Raw genomic sequence first — 21,068 nt, 5'->3', positions numbered from 1 at the left:
CCATGACTATTAAATTTTCATCTCCCTTCACTACCTGAATAATTTCTTTTATCTCGTCATACATTTCATCAATTTCTTCATCATCTGCAGAGCTAGTTGGCATATAAACTTGTACTACTGTAGTAGGCATGGGCTTTGTGTCTATCTTGGCCACAATAATGCGTTCACTATGCTGTTTGTAGTAGCTAACCCGCACTCCTATTTTTTTATTCATTATTAAACCTACTCCTGCATTACCCCTATTTGATTTTGTATTTATAACCCTGTAATCACCTGACCAAAAGTCTTGTTCCTCCTGCCACCGAACTTCACTAATTCCCACTATATCTAACTTTAACCTCTCCATTTCCCTTTTTAAATTTTCTAACCTACCTGCCCGATTAAGGGATCTGACATTCCACGCTCCGATCTGTAGAATGCCAGTTTTCTTTCTCCTGATAACGACGTCCTCTTGAGTAGTCCCCGCCCGGAGATCCGAATGGGGGACTATTTTACCTCCGGAATATTTTACCCAAGAGGACGCCATCATCATTTAATCATACAGTAAAGCTGCATGTCCTCGGGAAAAATTACGGCTGTAGTTTCCCCTTGCTTTCAGCCGTTCGCAGTACCAGCACAGCAAGGCTGTTTTGGTTAATGTTACAAGGCCAGATCAGTCAATCATCCAGACTGTTGCCCCTGCAACTACTGAAAAGGCTGCTGCCCCTCTTCAGGAACCACATGTTTGTCTGGCCTCTCAACAGATACCCCTCCGTTGTGGTTGCACCTGCGGTACGGCCATCTGTATCGCTGAGGCACGCAAGCCTCCCCACCAACGGCAAGGTCCATGGTTCATGGGGGAAGGTGCTTGGAGTACTATAGATAAAATTTTAACACCATTGTGTCATACGAGTTTATTAATATCATTTCCTTAAAAGTACCATAATAATTATACTTCATTGTACTTAATTTATACTTTTCACCACGGGATACAGCCCCCATGTACTATAATATGTATATGTGTAAATATTTTGCTACGGAAGTTGTGTCAAAACAAATATTCGTGGAAGGACATACAGGTAAGCCATGATCATGTGTAATTGTGTCTTGAACACTTATAGTCAGCATTCATATTTGTTACTTGCGTTCTTCAATGTACAGTCTGACCTCTTTTTTTATCCTCGACATGACCTTAACTTCATTTCACAACATTTTCTATACTATAACTTCTTAATATTCACACATACTATTCTAACACACATTTATGTGTAAATAATAACTCATATCATGATGTGGCCTGTTTCTTTTGGTATCAGCTAACTAAATTCTCTTTCTTCTCATTACTGGGACACATCCTTCCATTGTTCCCTGCAAAAAACTTAATATCAACCTTTAAACTAAGTATGTAGTTGCTCCAAGGCCAGCCAACATATTACACGTATAACATATATATTTTCATTCAGTGTGAAGATGGTTTTAGTTCATTATTTTGCTGACTGATTCTCAGAATTAAACTCTTTTTTTTGTGAGATAGCAAATATTAACAGCCTGTCTGTTGTTTTGACTTACCTCTTCCATCTCATCCATATTCGTACAATGAGTGTACATGAAACTAGTAGATATCTTTCTAGGTGAGGCACAATGTCCTTATCCCCTCACACAGCTTATTCAGAATGTGAGCATATCCCAAGAATTAACCATTCTTTCATGGTATATACAGATTTTATTTTGTGTATAGCCATAACATAGATTTTTGTGTACATATTGTAAATAGTAACCTCATAGGTAGAGTTCTTCCCATTGTTATTTATTTTCTGTCCTTCCATGTAAATATTTCCTTATCATAGTTCTCTTTTCTTGTATTGATTTTATTCTTATAGTGTAGACCCTGGTATTTATTTTAGTAATCAATTAATATTCATAAAATTTTGGGTATATTCTACTTGGTATACAAATACTAATGTTAGCTGAGCATCTGGCGTGCTGAGCAGGGTGTTGAATTCATTTTGTCTTCACATGGTGTGCCGAGGTCACTGTCCTGTGGTGCATATTTCTACAATGCTTGTTCATTGCCTCTCATCATAATGCTACATCATTTATTTCTCCCCATCACTTTTATCAATTTGTGGTTGGAAGGTGTATGTGTTTTAGTTGTGACTTAGCTTCATGGCAATCAAATTCAGCTTGTTACTCATTTTCACAACATCCTTTTGTCAGCAAACAAAATTGTAAATAACTAACAACTTATCTCATTTCTGTTTACACACATATACACACATCAAAAAAAGTTTTGCAGCACCACAGTTCTGAGAGTTCTAGATCCTGTACAGAAAATTGGAATAGATATAAACATAAACACCATGTCTGCCCTTTTTATTGCTCATGCAAATCACACATTGCATGTTGTACCACCATACAGCGAGACCTTCAGAGGTGGTGCTCCAGATTGATGTACACACCGGTACCTCTAATACCCAGTAGCACATCCTCTTGCATTGATACAGGCCTGTATTGTTCATTGCATACTATCCACTAGTTCATCAAGGCACTGTTGGTCCAGATTGTCCCACTCTTCAATGGCAATTTGGCGCAGATCCCTCAGAGTGGTTGGTAGATAAAGTCATCCATAAACAACCCTTTTCAATCTATGAATCTATTTTTTAAAGGGTTCATGTCAGGAGAACATGCTGGCCTCTCTGGTTGAGAAGTGTCATTATCCTGAAGATAGTCATTCACAAGATGTGCATGATGTGGCTGTGAACTGTCATCCACGAAGACAAATGCCTCGCCAGTATGGTGCCAATATGGTTGCACTGTCAGTCGGAAGATGGCATTCACGTATTGTACAACCATTTCTGTGCCTTCCATGACCACCAGCAGTATACGTTGGCCCCACATAATGCCACCCCAAAACAGCAGGGAACCTCCACCTTGCTGCACTCACTGGAAATTGTGTCTAAAGCATACAGCCTGACCGGGTTGTCTCCAAACATGACTCCGAAGATTGTCTGTTTGAAGCATATGTGACACACATCGGTGAAGAGAACATGATGCCAATCCTGAGGGGTCCATTCAGCGTGTTGTTGGGCCCATCTGTACAGCACTGTGTGGTGTCATGGTTGCAAAGAATGACGTCGGGGTTGAAGTTGTGAATCATGCAGCCTATTGTGCACAGTCAGAGTCATGACACGATGTCCTGTGGCTGCAAAAAATGCATTTTTCAACATGGTGGCATTGCTGTCAGGGTTCCTTCGAGCCATAATCCATAGGTAGTGATCATCAACTGCAGTAGTAGCCCTTGGGCAGCCTGAGTGAGGCATGTCATTGACAGTCCCTGTCTCTCTGTATCTCCTCCATGTCCAAACATCATCACTTGGTTCACTCTGAGATGCCTGGGCACTTCCCTTGTTGAGAGCCCTACCTGGCACAAAGTAACAATGTGGATGTGATCGAACCACTGTGTTGACCATCTGGGCATGGATGAATTACAGAAAACACGAGCCATGTACCTCCTTCCTGGTGGAATGACTGGAACTGATCGGCTGTCGGACTCCCTCCAATTAATAGGTGCTGCTCATGCATGGTTGTTTACATCTTTGGGCTGGTTTAATGGCATCTCTGAACAGTCAAAGTGATTGTGTCTGTGATACAATACCCACAGTCAATGTCTATCTTCAGGAGTTCTGGGAACTGGACTGATGCAAAACTTTTTTTTTGATGTGTGTAAATAACAAGAGAGAAACTTATCCTAAAACTAAGTGAACATCTTTCATAATTTATGGTGAAATATGTTTACTATACCTAAGTATAACCACTTCGTGAGTTGGGTTAACCAATTTTCAAACCCATTCAGCGGATAAATTTCTTCAGATGCTTGTGTGGATAAAGGTCCTTGTCCTTTCCATTTATAGGGTAAACTAGTCTATATGAGGACTGGATGAGGGACTTATGTAATTACAAATGGTCCAGCGTATAATAGTTGCTATTTGTGATTAAGTTTTCCATGTTGGGAAGACTTAGGTCCATTTCAAGCAATGCTTCTTGTCCTCTGTGGAATTATACAGTGCACCCTAATCTATTGTCGTATGACTTTTTTCTCTGCCTGGCCTTATCTCCTAGATTAAACAAGACACATAGGATTTTTCCCCCCCAAATGACATATCTCGCTTAGGTACTTGAGGCAGTGGTTTTTCGCACTCGTCCATTTCTCACTTCTCAAGCATTAATTCAGTTGTGACTCTTCAAGATTTCCTGGTGGATATGTTGTAAATACTCTTAACAGGCTTGCTGCCAGATGACGTGAAAATTCCACAACATTTCAACCACCTGAAGATGTCAGACAGTTGCAAACCTGTGAAGACTATTTACATTAAAACCTGTTGAAGTATGTGGCAAGTTATTGATGATTTGCTGAAATGGCAAGATGAACTCAATCCATTTTGTATGTTTCTGTTGTGTGTAGCAATGTATAAATCTATCAAATAGAGCACATGCCCGCGACAGGCAAAGGTCCCGAGTTCGAGTCTCGGTCCGGCACACAGTTTTAATCTGCCAGGAAGTTTCATATCAGTGCACACTCCGCTGCAGAGTGAAAATCTCATTCTGGAATCTATCAAATTCATAAACACCCTTCCTGTGGGGCTTGCTTCAGGATGGAATTGTGATACCAGCATGTGTTTTATTTTGTTTGTGGTCATGAATTCCTCCAACCTGTTATCTCTGAAGTTCGATGAATATCAGTTACAGTATCTGTGGCCTCCCTACTCTTGGTAGACAGTCATCTGCAATTCTTCTAATAATAGACCTGGTAATCACTGAGCGCACTGCATACAACTTAACATGCTTGGGAAAAGCATCATAAGGGAAATACATAATTAAAACCGCCTTTTGCATTTGGATGAAGACCAGCAGCATCCAATGATACTGTTTCTAAAAGTTTTATGGAACTACTGGATGCAGTTCAATTAATTGTGATTCATTGGAGTGTTTGGTCTTCTGACAAGTAATACATTTTCGAATTACTTGGAGAATTTGGCGCTGCATGTTGGGGAAGTAGCAGCACTTGATTATCTTATCAGTGTGTTTAGAAACACCGTAACAACCCCACGTATTGTCAGTGTAAAGAATGAACTAATCTACAACCTTTTCAGGTAAACATACACACCAACATTCATGGTTTGGTGTATGTCGGTGAAACAGTACTTGTTTATAAATAGCATAAAAATTTTTTAAGTTATTATCGTCATATCCTTCACATGGTTTTCAGAATTCTGTTCGATGAGTTCTAAAAATTCGTTTACCCCTTGGGTAGCGTCAACAAAGTGTCAGCAATTGTGTTTTGTGTACCTTTGGCGTACACTATCTCTAAACTGAATTCCTTCAAGTAAGGACACCATCTGACCATTTTTCTATGCAGCAATTTGCATGTCAAGAGAAAAGAAAGTGCTTGGTGGTTGCAGTAGACTTTGGTGTGTTTTTCCCACAAATAAAATTCGAATTTCTTAAAAACCCACACTATAGAGAGATCTGCAACGTCCATTATTGAATATTATAGCTCATATTCAGTAACAGTTCTGCTTGCAAAACTAATTATCTTGGGTGTTTGGTTCCATCTGTCTCAGTGATTTGGAACAGGTGTGCCCCAAGACCGTGTGATGACGCATTAATGGTTAAACAAAACTCTTGTGACATGCCTGGGTGATGCAAAATAAAGGTGTACATAAAGTCTGGGAACACTTTCAATTATTTATTGCACAAGAACTGAACATTGTACAGATGGCATACATACTGCATTTTGAAGAGAAACTCTGGAAGTTTTTTTTTTTTTTTTTTTTTTACAAACATTCAATATGCGAACCATGAGTGACCTGGCAGTAATTGAATTCTTGCCATACCCGTCCCAGCATGGCATCGTCGACTGTGGCAGTCGCTTCCCGTATTCTCTCCTGGAGCTCTGCTACATCACATGGTAGAGGCGGTACATACACCAGATCTTTAATGTGTCCCATAGAAAAAAGTCACACAGAGTGAGATCTGGTGATCAGGGAGGCCATTTCAGGAAACAGCTGTCTCCTGTAGCACGGCCGATCCATCGATGCGGCAGCTTCGTGTTCAGTTACCAATGAACTTCATGATGAAAATGGAGTGGAGCCCCATCCTGCTGAAGATGAACGGAGAGTCTGATTGCATGTGAGGCATCAGCCATTGTGGCAACATGTTTTTGTCGAACTCCAACACACAGAGAGCTCACTCCGCACCTGAACTCACCATGTTTGCGACTAGCGCTGACTATTGGCAAATTACCAAACTACACTGTGGTGGGTTCTTGTGCAATAAATAATTGGACGTGTTCCCGGACTTTATGTACACCCTATATTTGCAATGAGTAGAGCTTCTTTTGTGTTTTCCAAGTCTGTTTGACATTGTTTGGTCCTTTTTCATCGGTTATTCTTTCTCAACAAGTTTTGACAGGGCATCGATGGTCAGTAATAAATTTTCTAAAGATAGACACTAAGCTCAAATAAGCTTTGTGTTGTTTCTTGTCCTGAGGCATGGGAAAATGTCTGATTGCATCTAGTTTCCCCAGATTTGGCAAAATACCTTGGGGTAATATGATGTGTCCTAGGAATTTTACTTTTCCTTCTCAGATCCAAACTTCTTTAAATTTGCTGTAACACCACATTCTGAGAATCAGTGTAGTTCTTGTCCCAAAAGTCATAAATGTTCTTCCACAGAGACACTGACTTCATTTAGTTCTTCTGGATCTAAAACTTTGTCTAACGTGGAGATGAGGACACCTGTGCTCACATTTAATTTGAAAGGCAAGATACAAAATACATAGCTTCTGCCCCCACGTACAAAGGCTGGTACTGCCTACTGTCTTCATGTAGAGTTATCTGCCAATGCGATCCCTTTAAAGGCATGATAAGGCATTGGTTTTTCTGGAACTGTAGTAGTTGTTTTTCTGAGTTGCTGGGACATGTCCTAACAGGAACAGTGATGTTTATATTCTGTGCGTTGAGTACAAACGTGACACTACTGTTGGATTTGGCTATAGGATGGCAAATTTGTGCATTGTAAGACACCCCAATCTATCATCCCATTTCCTTCCTCACTGCCTCCTTCCTGGGCCAGGGTGTGGGATATGATGAAAAACAGAACGTTTCGTGTGGGTAAATGTCCATTTTATAGGTGCAACCTTTTATTACTACTGGGTGTGTTTGAAGTACATGCACATAGCAAAGTGTTCCAACAAACAAACTGATTCATTTACCTTTGCTTGTACTAGTTCTGGATCCATACTTCTTTTGTATAGCGGTTCATCTTTTGCGCATTGTGGAACAATATATCTGAATAATACAACTGTACTCTAATGTCTGTATTTGGCAGAGGTTTGTTTTCCATTTTACTAGTTCTGATGAAATCCACTTGTGGCCTTTGTTCGTTAATTATAGAGAAACACTTTCCCACCCTATGTGACTCTGTACCTTGTAGTGTCAGAAGGTATCCATACTAATAAGACAGTTAACTACAAGCTTTTACCACAAGAAAAATGGATTTTAAAGAAAATATTTTGCTAATAATGGGTATTAATGCTTGAAGCTCCACCCCTTTGGATTTGTTTCCTACTGCAGTCAAGATCCGACAGTTCTGCACAGGGAAGGCTAGTATGTGTGTTCACTTTTGTAACTTGTTACATAAACCTTTTGAGATTGCATTTGTCAATGCACCTGTATCCAGTGCATTGTATATATCTAAATAAGCTATCCGGGCATTTATTAGTGCCTGTACAGACTCCCTTCTGCTCTCTCTCCCAAATTGGCCAGATTTTCCTGACACAAGCCCTACTTGATATTCACTTCTTTATCATATCTCAGAAAATAATTAAGATTTAATTGTACACTGACCCCTAGATGTGCGAATGGATGCCTATCGCGAACTGTTTTAGTTTTCCAGATTAGTTGGGAGGGGGGGCTGTAATCTCTTCATCTTTGGTAACCTCCACTATACGCACAGTGTTGTCTTAACTTTGCCAATTTGTGTCTTGCCATGTCTGTGAATTAAATTCTCTTTGACCGTGATCTCCAACCGATACATAATTGCTGTTCCACTGGTTGTAGTTACCAGGAGGAGGACTGCCTGGCAGTCAACCACTGATCACCCCCTTGCCAATTATTGTATTGGTTACTACCGCACACTGGGGTTACATTTTGAATCTATTGCCCGAAACGTCTCTGTTCAGTATATGCTGGTCTGTTGCAATTATGGTTGTGGTTTCCTTTAAAACCTCGTTTGTGTCCTTGGTTTCCCAGGTACCATAGTTGCCTCCTGTGTGATTATCATTATGCAGGTGGTATGGGTGCCAACATGTTGGTTGCTTCCACTGTTACTATTTTGCAGAACACTATGTCATGCATGTTCACTTTGAATATGTTATTGAATGGGATTGCGACTGCCCTTCTTCATAAACCAGCTCAATCAAATCCAGAATGAATAAAAAGTATTCTACATCATTCTCAGGTGTTATGATTAATTTTTCCTTGAGATGTGCTGGTAAACAGCTGAGTATTTTTAGTTTGTCCATATGAGAGACTGGATTTCTCCAAACCCGTTTTTGTTTAGGTATTTCCCAAAATACCTCCATGTTTACCATTGAAAGGTGCTGTTTTTAACCATCTATTGCATGAAATTTTTTAGGAAACCAGTTTGAGTTACAAATATTAACTGCAACAACATGCAAGTACAGCCAACCACTGGGGTCTCACCGCAATATGAGTTGACTGTATATCATGCCTTTTCAGTAGCATAAGAAACCATCTGTTCCTTATCGTGGGTAAGAATCAACATCTTTACACAAGTTAGTTAGCAGGTGACCATGCTAAAAAAGGCCAATGCAATTTCCATCATTGCTGTAGTATGATGAATTACCTTTGTATCTCTGCCCACAGCTCCAGGGTAGTGACAAGATTATTCCACTTGAATTCTGATCATTCATCATTCATTCATGCAATTAGGCCCAGTCCATTGATCCACATCTTTCTGGGTCTTCCCACTGGTCTGCTGCCTGGTGTGATCCAGTCTATTGTGACTTTGGGCCACCATGTGGCCTCCATTTTAACTACATGTCCAGCCCATTGCAGTCTTTTGCTTCTCATCACTCCCAAGATGTTAGGATCTTTGTACAGCACTTCTAACTCAGTGTTATGGCAACGTCTCCATTCTCCAGCAGTCTGATCTCGGACGGCTCCAAATACTTTCCTGAGGACCTTCCTTTCAAATGTAAGCAGTTGGTTAAGGTCTTGTTTTCGAGTGCTCCAGGTTTGAGAACCATAAATTACTACTGGCATTATTTATGTCTTACACAACCGTCGATTTAGTTGTTGAGAGACACTTCTACATTTCAATATAGGGTCTAGAGAGTGATAGCATCTGTTTCCCGCCTGCAGTCATGCTTTTATCTCTGCTTCAGTTGATGTTGCTTCTGTAAAAATTGATCCAAGATATTTGAACTCTTTCACATGTTTATACCTGGTGTTGTCCACAATTAAATCTTGAGAGTTTTGGATCTTTGTTCCTATTGCCATATACTCAGTCTTTTCAGAGCTAATTTGTAGACCAATCCTAGCTGCCAATAACTCCAAGGTCTGGTTACTTCTCTTCAGATCTTCTTGTGTCAATGCTAATAGCGCAATGTCTTCTGCGTAGTCCAGATATGTAATGTGTTCATTGCCAATCTGAATGCTCTGGAAGTTTTCCTTGTTGAAATCCCACATTACCTTCTAAGTGCCAGGTTGAAGAGGACAGGTGATAGCCCATCTCCTGGGTGTAATCCTGTTACAACTTAGCTTTCTGTCATTTTATTGCCTTCCTTAACCTTAAGTTTTGTGTCATTTAGGCATACCTCTACCAGTTTGATCAATTTCTTTTGTATACAAAACTCTTTCACAGTTCTAACCAGGCTATGACTGTGTATACTGTCATAAGCCTTCTTGAAGTCTACAAGGAGGAGGTGTAGCTCTCATTCATATTCGTAAATTTTTTCACAGACCTGTTTTAGGACAAAAATCTGGTCCATGGTTGCTTGTCCTTGGTATTCTCCAGTTATGTCTGTTGCTAGTGTTTGTTTTTTTTCCCCTCTAATAGGCAGTTGGAGAAGATCTTATTAAAGGTGTTGAGTAGTGCTATGCTTCTATAGTTGTCACATACTGATTTGTTTTTCTTTTTATATATGAGGCATATCACAGATACCTTCCATTCCTCTGGTATTTCATGTTTTGCCTCAATTTTCTCGATTGGCTTGTGGATTTTGAAACAGAGGATTTCGTCTCCAGCCGTGAGAAGTTCAGCGGGAATTCTGTCCTCTCCTGGACTTTAACCATTCTTAAGGTTTTTTTTATCTGTTTCCTGATCTCTTCAATAGTGGGTGGAGGATATTATGGGTCTACAGTTACTGGGTCATCAAACTCGAGTAGTTCATTTGGTTCATCAGAGTTTAGTAATGCTCTGAGGTATTCCACCCTTCTTCTCCCAATTTTTTTGATCTTCTGTTAACATTCTTCCATTCACATCTTTTATGAATTTGTGTTGATGGTATGTCCCACCTTTAAAACTTTTCACTTTTCTATAAAGTTCTTTGTACCTATTTCCATGAAAGTCTTGTTGAGCTTCCTCCATGATGCTTTTTACCTATTTGCTCTATGCTTTCCTCAATGTGGCTTGTATCTGTTGTCGTATTTCTTTGAGCTTTGATTTTTCTTCTTCCTGCATATTGCTTTGTATCCACAGTAGTGTGGCCTGTTCTCTCTCCCTGATAGCTTCCTCACACTCCTCGTCGAACCACATTCTTTTTCCCTTTGTTTGCTTTGGGATTACTTCTTGGGCTGTTTCTTTAACGGTGTCTCCAATCACCTTCCAGTTCTGATCTACCACAGTATCTCCTTCCTCTTCATTCAAAGCCTCATAATGGTTTGTGAGTGCTATCTTGAAAGTTCTTCTTATATTATCTTCAATCAGACTCTCCTGGTCATATCGAGTGACTGTTTGCATTCTTTTGTACTTCCTGGCTCTTCATATTGCTTTCATCCTTCCCCCAACAAGGAAGTGGTCTATCCACATTCCACACCTCTTGCTGTTTTGACATTTTGTATCCACTTCTTTATTCTCTTCTCTACAATTAGGTGGTCAATGTTGCAAAGCTAACCAACCTAGTGCTGTTATCACTGCTCACATCATGTAAACTGTGCTTTCCGATGGTCCCCATGAAGGCTGATTCTTTCCCTATTTTTGCATTAAAATCTTCAAGGATAATTTTGTAATGTTAACTTGGTACATTGTCTAAAACCGTTTCTAATTCCTCATAGAAAATATCTTTCTTGATGTCATTGCTTTCTTCGATTGGGGCATAACAATTTATATATGTGAGTTTGTATTTTCCTATGTCTATGATTGGAGTGAGATTTTGGGGTTGATTGACTTAAAATCTAGGAGAGTGGTACAGAGTGATTTCTTCACTACAAAACCAGTTCCTGGTGAGTGGTTTGCTTCTGAGGCTCCATGGAATATGACATAGTTTTTCATTTCTGTAGCTCCAGTCTCTGTCCATCTTGTCTCTTGCAGAGCCAGTAGATCTATTTGATACTTATCTGCTTCCCTTACTACGCATTTTGCTGCCCCAGGTTGGTATAGGCTTTTGACATTACACGTCCATAGTTGTATTTCCTTCCATAGTCCTTGTTCTTGCTTAGGTCATTTTACAGAGATCAGGCTCTTCTGCGATGCTCGTACTGATGATTAGCTTTTCCAGGACAGGTTGGTAACTCGTCACCAACCCCCAACCTGGAGGACCAGGATTTTTCATTTGGGGTTTTCTCCTGTAGAAATATTGGCTTCTCAACGCCTATAGATGTCTTTCTGCCATTTTGTACATATACTAGGGTATGACAGGAAAAGGAAATGTTGAGGACAGGTTTGGGATAGGAAAGGGGAGCGATAGGTTGCTGTGGGACACACTTTGTCTGGCTCCTCCCCTTTGGCTTGTCCCTCCAGATCCGGAGCACTCAAACCTCCTTGCCCGCACGAACAGTGCTATGTTAAGGCGGTGTCGCCTGAGGTGGTCTTGAATACTGACCTGTGTCGTCATCACTGTCGAAGTACCTTCCTCCAAAGTCATGCTTCAAGTTCAGGAAGAAGTGGTGGTCAGAATGTGCAGGATTGGGGCTGTGACAGAACTGCTCCCAACCACATCATTAAAGATTTTGAGTGACACCAGCAGAACGAGGACATGCATTATCAGGAAGCAACACACTGCATTGACTGTGCATTCAGTGCTTTTTGTGTTGAATTCCATGCTGAAGTTTTCTCAATGGTTCACAGCATTGTACCACATTGATGGTTTCATCTCTGACAAGGGACTCAACAAGCAGAATGCCCTGTCTGGCCCAGAACACAGTGCACATGACTTTTTGTGCTGACAACATTGTTTTGAATTCTTATTTTGGGGGGATCGTGAGTGCCTCCATTCCATCAACTGTTGTTTTGGGGCTGGAGTAGCATGACAAACCCAAGTTTCATCACCAATTGCAATTCTGTTTAAGAATTCATTTTCCTCATTACTTCATCAGGTAAAAGATATCAAAGAACTGCCAAGTTGTTTCATGTTGTCGACATCTGTAGGCATTTTTAGAAGCTGACGGAAACACAATCTATGAAAATTTATGCGATTTGTGACAATTTCATGCTAAACAGTTCTTAAAATTTGTAAAAGCTCATCAAAAAGCCTTCTTATTGTGAACTGCCTATTTTCACGAATTTTCTCATTCACTTTTTCAACCAAATTTTCAGAACAACAGAAGGCCAACTTCTTCATGCTTTGTGATTAATGTTGGTTTCCATCACTGAAATGTCTCACCCACTTCATCAGTTCTTAGATTCTCATCATAAATCTCTACATGTTGACAATGAATTTCAGCTTAATATTCTGTGCATTACAAATCTGTATTACAGAAGGCACTTCATAGTCACTGGGTTCAGAGGTAAACTTTTGAACAGTCATAAATAAATACTGAACTGCAACGCTAGTGGTGCAGTGGCAGTAGAACGAAATGGTACCTACTTCCCAGACATGGCTCATACATGAAACCTAAATTTTCATTCTTAGTGATATACTTAGAATGAAATGAAAAGATCAATGGCATTGTTGGCCGGGAGGCCCCATTCAATGGAGTTCAGCTGCTGTATTGCAAGTCCTTTTTAGGTGACGCCACATCAGCAACTTGAGAGTCAATGATGATGAAAATGATGATGAAAGACACTCTACACCCAGTCCCCCTGCCAGGAATCGAACCCGGGCCCCCTGTGTGGTAGGTGGTAACGCTACCACTATGCGAAGGAGGCAGACATACGTAGCATGATGAAAAAGTATACTACAACTCATAGCCAACTAGATGGAGCTAAGGCTAGGGGAGAGGGCTGTCATCATTTTATCCTTAATGCTCAAGAAGTACATTGTGCAAAATGTATCAAAATCATCCACAAAATAATAGTTCAGGGCTCAGCAATCCTACATTAGTACAAGAAAATATATAAAAATATCATGCATTTTCTGTAACTAGAGCTGAGCAGTTAGTGCCTCATCATTAGTTTCAGATGAACCATTATTACTAACTCTTATTCATCGTACGATACTGAAGGTACCCACCATATAGTGGAGGTCTGAGCTGCAGACAGGCACACCAAAAAGAATGTCACAAATAAATAAAGCTTTTGGCCATTAAGGCCTTCATCAACAATAGACGTACACACACACACACACACACACACACACACACACACACACACACACACACACAAGGAAATACAACGAATACAAACGACCGCAGTCTCAGGCAACTGAAACCACTTTACTCATTTGTGACAGTCTTTTTGTTGTGCCTATCTGCGACTCAGCATCTCTGCTATATGGTGGGTAGCAACTTTCCTTCTCATAATATTGTTACATTCCATCCCGGTTTTTCCATTGTTTGATAGTGAAGGTACCATAAATGTGTAGCTCACACGTATGGAATGGTTTGTGCCCTATCGTCACATAAGTTAGTGTAAGATTCAGTGTTACCTTTTGTGCACTGCTTCTAAGTCATTAAAGCAAAGATGTTTTTTGTCATGGCGAGATCTATTTACGAAATTTCAGTCACCAACTTTCTCTTCCGAATATGAAAATTTTTTTTTGTTGAGCCCAACCTACATAGGTAGGAATTATCATCAAAATAAAACAAGAGAAATCAGAGCTCGAACAGAAAGGTTTAGGTGTTCATTTTTTCCGCGCGCTGTTCGGGAGTGGAATGGTAGAGAGATAGCATGATTGTGGTTCGATGAACCCTCTGCCAAGCACTTACTTAAATGTGAAATGCAGAGTAATCATGTAGATGTAGTTGTAGATGTAGATGTAAGAAACTGTTGTTATAACTTCTATGCATTTACTGCTTTTCAAGTACCTTCTCTTCATAAACTGATTAAGTCATTGGTACTACCAATTTAATGTATAGCTTAACTCCTTAGTCAGTGATTTTTGTGTCATATTCCAGTCCTCATTAAATATTTTCATGGTTTCTCTGTTTACACCAATCAGACCTAGCTGCAATGCCCTACATTTCCATGCCGTAATGAACTTACACCTGAGGCCAGTAGCTTCATGCTTAATAAATTAGGTGATCATTGATGGATTAGAAATATCTTTTGAAAAGTGTAGTGCATTCCTCAGACAAATATACAGCAAGAAATTTTGTCATAATTTGTGGTGGTGTCTTACTTTGTTTCATTGATTAAATAACTGGATCATAGATGTATCTGTTATAAATGTTTACATTCACGTTTGACTAGGCAGTGTGGGGAAGCATTTGCAACTGAAAAGCAGCCAATTGTCTGCTGAGGTAACCTGAGCAAAGTACACTTCCCAGTGCAGCCTCGCCCTCACTATAGAGGCAGTAGTGCGTATACTCACACTTGGTCTAATTTATGCAAACTCTCGGTCATTTTCCTGCATCAGGTAGCAAAATATGGATGTATGAATGTGAATAGGGTTAGTCCATGTGATGGTGGACTATATCTACACCCTATGTCTTATTATCAGCATTTCATTAAGAGGCAATGAAATGTTTTTACAAAACTATGTGATTTGGTTGATAATAAGTTACAGTAAGTAAGTAGTACCCCCATCATTGCAAGTAACTGGAACTTTTCTAGTACATGATTTAATATTGTGCTGGTTTGGAGGATCAGTACTGTAGTGTTAATGTGGGAATCACCAGGCCTTATGGGTTGGCACCAGAGGACTGGATATGAGTGTTCAGCACAGAAAACACAGTGGGATCTCTTCCTAAAAGAGATGGCATCTGACCCTCATCAGTGCAGCTGCACAGTGTGGCGTTTATCTAAACATGCAGCGGATGGCCCTCCTGCAAGGGGGGTTGAACGAGGGTACTGAAAGTCTGTAGCATGGACCAGGCTACAGGCTAGCTGGTGTTCTGGCTATGTAGGGTTACTTCAGAGTTTCAAAATTCTTCCAATGAAGTAAGAGAGGAATGGTGACTGGCACTTGAGACTAATTGCATCAGAAAGGGGTACAGCAATGATCTTCTTGTATATGTACACACATAAATTTTAATAGTTGTAGGTTTTTAAGTAAAGCAGACAGCCTGTTATTAGCAGCATACAGCGTGAGGCTATGGCGCAATGTGCCTCTTATTGTGACACAAGAATGTGCGGCTCAGCTCCACTCAGCGACACACACCTAAGCCAAGCGGTCCACAGCTGCATTCTATCTTTCAATGATGAAGAAAACGTTTGTAATCACACAATTAACTGAGGACACCCTCAGATAAGATTCCAGAAACCACACTTGTTCATGGTAATGTGGAAAAATTGTTTACCAAATTCTCCAGCACAGTTGTGCATAAAACTATAAAATCAGTGTGCAACAGTCTTAAAGGAGTAATAGCTATTGCTATCTGCGATGTCATGGTGAAGCATACAAATGTTACCTTTCTGGATATTCAGTCTTCATCCATCTTGTATCTGTAATCGATTGTTTGAATTTATGGTGAATGCCTATTGGAAATGTTCTGATAGAAGTCAGGAATATTAAACTTGAGAATGATAAATACGTGACTCATCTTAATCTAGCACAGCAGATCTCCCTTCAAAATCCATAAGTCAGATGAGGATTACGAAATGATACTTGTGTATTATTGGACAGCACTACAAGTTTTGCAGGCAGTGACAAAATTAAAACATGGACTAAGCAAAATATTACTTCTCTATGAAACCAGTTGATTAGCTATGGTCAATTGCAGGTATTGTATCGGGTTTGAAATAGAACATAGTCATAAACAGACTTCAAATATAACTTCAAATTTCTATCCAAGGAATTTCATGTGGCATCAGCACTTCCAGGCAAGGTCCAACGATTAGCCTTTCTTCATGCAGTAAGAGACAGACATGCAAAACTGCATATTGTAGTGGCAAGCTTTGTTAAGATATGGACGTCCAGTAACTCGTGCTGTGGTTGATTGATAAAGCATTCTCAACATGTAGGATTGTTAACAGTTTGCAACTGACACAGTTGTCATCATTGCTACGAGACTGAAAAAACCCTAATCTGTGTAGACATATATTGAACCAAAATAAAATTAACTCCAGGCCACACCTCTTGCAGAGGATTAAGGAAAAGAGGGAGCAATACAGAATGCAGTATGATCATCTATTAGTGAAATAAAATCACTTTTTGTAAAATACTTGTTATTTAAGTTATATGTGCTCTTGCAACGATTTGTAGTGAGGCTGAAAAGGTCAGGGACAAAGAGACAAATGAAATACGATATAACTAAGATTCCCATTAACAAACTCATCCCATAGCAAATTAAATAGGAGTAACAGTCGCTTAAGTAGACCATTAGGGTATTAGCAACAAGTATGACGCAGACACTAATATTTACTTTGGAAATTCTTTTCCTTACAATATGATCTTTACTGTAGTAGTCTTCAACAAAAAACATAAGGTAATAATCAAAAAGGTAGGTTGCCTCACCAATGGGTTGGTATTCAAAGAAGTCAATGCATATTAAGCCAATTACGTGAAAATTCTGTTTCAGCCAGGCAAGCCACCTGTGTCGAGCTCTGTGTGGGTCCACACAGCAGTGAATACTATATAGCATACCCTGATTGGCAGAGCTGCAGCTGATAGTCACGCCTTAAAGGCAATGGGGCTGGACAGTTGGTGAAACCCATGTGCTGCAAGCTGTCACACCAGTTTTACACTGCTCTATGGTGTCTTGCATGTAATGTCTTAAACCCTTCAGCCAGTGTTTTCAATCTCTTTTTGTGATGGAGTAATAAAAAATTCTTCTACAGGGCATACTTAATATGTTCCTAATTACATGAGATGTCTCACCAAACTGTTTTCATTAAACACTGCTTACTTCATAACCAACAAAGACTTACATTGCTGTTTCCTGAACAAAAATGTACATCACTTGTTTATGAAATTGTTGTTAAACTGCAACATGGATTGTTTCTTAATTTTGTAAAAGCCTGATTGCTGCTAAATTGTTATAATATAAGTGGCTTGTCACTTGTAAAAGGTCAAACCAGCTTCTACATAATGTTGTTTCACAATCTGTTTCTAGAACAACTTAAACAAGTGTAACCAGGGTTGCCACAAGTTCCGGAAATCAGGGAAATTTGAGGGGAATTTGAAAAAAAAAAAGACGGAAGAAGAATCTCATTTTCGTCTCAGTAGACGAAATAGTTTGTTTACTGAGATGTCGTGCATTGTCGCTGGTTGGGCACAGCTGAGTACATGCACCATTTCCTAACTCCCTCATTTCCACAGCTCTTCCCCTTCCTACCATTCCTCTCACCTTGCAGTCAGTGCTATCACCACTTCTTGCCACTAGCCTATCAGCTGCTGATGAGATGCAGGGAGGTATGAGAAGTGGTTTGTTTGTATCAGATTCTCAGAGACAGTAGACGCACTGGCCAGAGATGACAGTCATGTTTGCAAGAGTTGTGTCAGAGTGATTGTGTGTGTGTGCTTTCGTTTCCTGACAAAAACAATGGCGCAAAATTTAGTTGTGGGAGTATAATTGTCTATTCTACGTGGCTATCTGTGGTTCAGCAATCATCTTTACAGTTAGTTGCTACCTATCCTCATTCTTATTGATTCTCAAAGTATTCGCACAAGTTACCTGTTGCATGGTTTCATCACCGCGCCCTCATTTCATCAACACACTGTCTGTGACTCGTGAACAGTGGACCACAAGAGCAGATTTCTGTGACGGGCCAAAACAGCAGGCCATTTCTGTGGGTTGTTTTAACAGATTTGCTCTGCTGATCCGAAGCCCATTGTTTTCCATTAATGTGCAGGTCCAGCCTGTTAGATCTGGTCTCACCGATCTGCCTGCAGGCTGGATCTGTTTGTGTGTGACGTAATGCGATGGATTTTCATGGTTTATCCATGGACCCAGGACCACGGTGGTCCGTGGCAGGCTAGAGGCCATGGGCGATGAATTTCGGGGATGGTGACTGTCTCACCAAAGTGCATTGTACAGTGGGGTGTTTTATAGAATTTTATTTATTCTAGTACATTTTGACACTTCAAAAGTAGTTTATATATTAGAAAGTATGGACAGTAAGAAGGTGAAAATCGTGGCAGTCACTGGTGGTCTGTACGCTATGAATTCATGTATTTCTCGAAAGAAAAATCACACAATACCTGTAAAATAATAGGCGCAACACAGTGGCTAATAACCGAGAATAATAAACATAGCAGAACCAAAATTTTATTGGTGATCACCTATAGTGTTGGTTTTCACAACTCTTCCTTGCCTTATATGCTTCTTTCAAGAGGCCTACTTTCTTCTGAAGTTATTTCTAAAATCAGTGAACATATTTAAATCTGTCTTGCGACTCAAAGAAAATGCATATTTTTGTCAACAAATCTGTCTTTTTTTTATTATTTAAATAAAACAACATCAGTGGTCTTAAGGAAATACATATAGCGTTTAGCTTCCTTTCTTCATCTAAAACAGTTTGGTACAAATGATGATGTGATAATCCTCATTTGGCACTATTGTTTCTTGTACTGTGGCTGCAAAGACGGATTTAAAATATGTTTGGTTATTATAAACCAGCTGCAGATGATATGGCCACTCAAACAAAGTATTTTTTTCTGAAACTTCATTTTAAATTTTGTAGCTTAATTTTTATAACAACACTGTGGTCCACAGTTGGATACTGTCCAGAAATTGTTCAACCAACTCTTTTTATGTCCACTTTTTACGTTCTTGTTTTTGTAGTGTTCTTGAGTCAGTTTTCACAAACAAGGTGTTTCATGTTACAATTCTATGTTTTTCGATATGATCATTGGACCAGTCCCTATATTATATTTGTAGTAACTAAAACTTGTTGTCTCATGAAAACTAATCACTCAGAAGTGGTGAATTTTGGGTAACGCGAAATTAAAGCGTCACCCATCCACAAGGATCAGCTCAGTTTGCAGGTAAATATAAGTTTAATTTAGTGTTTTGTTTATCTATTTGTAATATTTTGTTATGTTTGTAAAGTATTTAAAGTTTTGTATTTTTGTTTTGTATGTTTCATGTTTGGAGAGAGCAGCACAACTCGCAGAAACAGCATCTTCACTGCCCGAACCAGAAAGAAAATTGCTGGCCACTAGACGTCGCGGGTCAACGGCCAAAGAGCAGCAGAAGATCCTGTGACCGGGTTGTTGCATTGAACCTCCAACATTCAAATAAATAAAAAATTGTAATTTTCCATTGTAATGACATCACAGAATGTTTAGTTCATGTTGTATTTTGTTCAGTTCTGTTTTGTCGAGTCTGATGTGCACATCTGTATGTGGCCTATACGAAGACAATAAAACAGAGTATGCTCTAAAGCTTAAATACATGTTCGAGAATTATTTATGAAGAGTTATATTGAGGAAGAATTATTACTGAATTTTTCCAAGATATTAATTTTCAGAAGAGTTTGACTTCGTTATTGAATCTTAAAGGTTTTACAGTCTGATTTTAATATGGGAAAAATAAGATAACTTGCAAGAATATAATTTCCAAGAAGAAACAAATGACATCTAAATTTCAAAAGTTTGCGCAAACCAGTTGGACTGAGTGACGTACTTTTGCACAAACGACTCAACTGAAGGTGTTTTAATTACAGTTTCGTTCAAGAATCTTTTATAGAGAACTTTGAAAGAATTTAAATAATTTTTAAAGTGTTTTGTAAACAATGTAGGTGATGAAGTCTGCACATGGTCATATTTCAAACAAAAAACCATTGACTCATATGCGTCATAACACTACACCATGACGACCTTATAAACAGGACTTGTGTACAAATAAAGGCACACTAATACGAAACAATTAAAACATCAAGAGTCCTTCAGAAGTCAAGGTGGGTCTTCGTGGAGCCTTCACCAACCAGGAGTGACTTCGCAGGTGTGGGCATCCGACGGGGTGCTGCCAAGCATTACGGTCACGCAGTTATTCCATTAGAAGGCGCACCTATTGGGCAGCAGCTGAATGCTACAAACCATGACAACCTTTTTCTCCCTAAACTAACAAGCCCAGTACGTCAGCTGGGGGGGCCCCGGCTGGTATTAACAGTGTTGCTGAGAGTTTCGCCTGTCTACGGTGCGTGGCATGGTTGCAGCCAGTGACGTCTCCGGTGTTCGACTCAGCGTCCCGCCGGTTGCGGAAGCGGGGTCACAGCATCTCAGCGGTTGCATCAACGTCTGTTGCTTCTGCAGCTCACAGCAGTGCACGGATCACCAAGAGCTACAAACTAGAATATTAGTGGCCGGTGAGTCTGTTTTAAGTAAGAAGTGGTGTGTTGCACTTAGGGAAGTGTGCTTTTAATAGGATTGGTGATTACAAGTCTGCATGTGTAATTAGTTAGCATTTTTCAAAAATGTCGGGAAGTGAAATGTTGGACGAAGAACAATCTGTGTCCGATAGGAGCACGATATCCTTTTTTAGGGCTATGGCAAAGACGGAAACAAGATTGAAACAATCTTA

The 21,068-nt window shown here is 39.8% G+C and overlaps 1 protein-coding gene across 1 annotated transcript in view; it reads left to right on the top strand.

Moving 5' to 3' along the window:
* LOC126195171 (cGMP-dependent 3',5'-cyclic phosphodiesterase-like) overlaps positions 1-19,937 on the top strand; it is a 333,488-nt gene extending 313,551 nt beyond the window's left edge. The window contains exon 16 of the mRNA XM_049933683.1: positions 19,641-19,937. The gene's annotated coding sequence lies outside the window, so the exon portion shown is untranslated. The remainder of the gene's footprint in view (positions 1-19,640) is intronic.
* Positions 19,938-21,068: the final 1,131 nt, after the last annotated feature.

This window comes from Schistocerca nitens, chromosome 7 (assembly GCF_023898315.1).
Source record: "Schistocerca nitens isolate TAMUIC-IGC-003100 chromosome 7, iqSchNite1.1, whole genome shotgun sequence".
Lineage (NCBI taxonomy): Eukaryota > Metazoa > Arthropoda > Insecta > Orthoptera > Acrididae > Schistocerca > Schistocerca nitens.
This window is presented reverse-complemented; position numbering and strand designations above follow the sequence as displayed.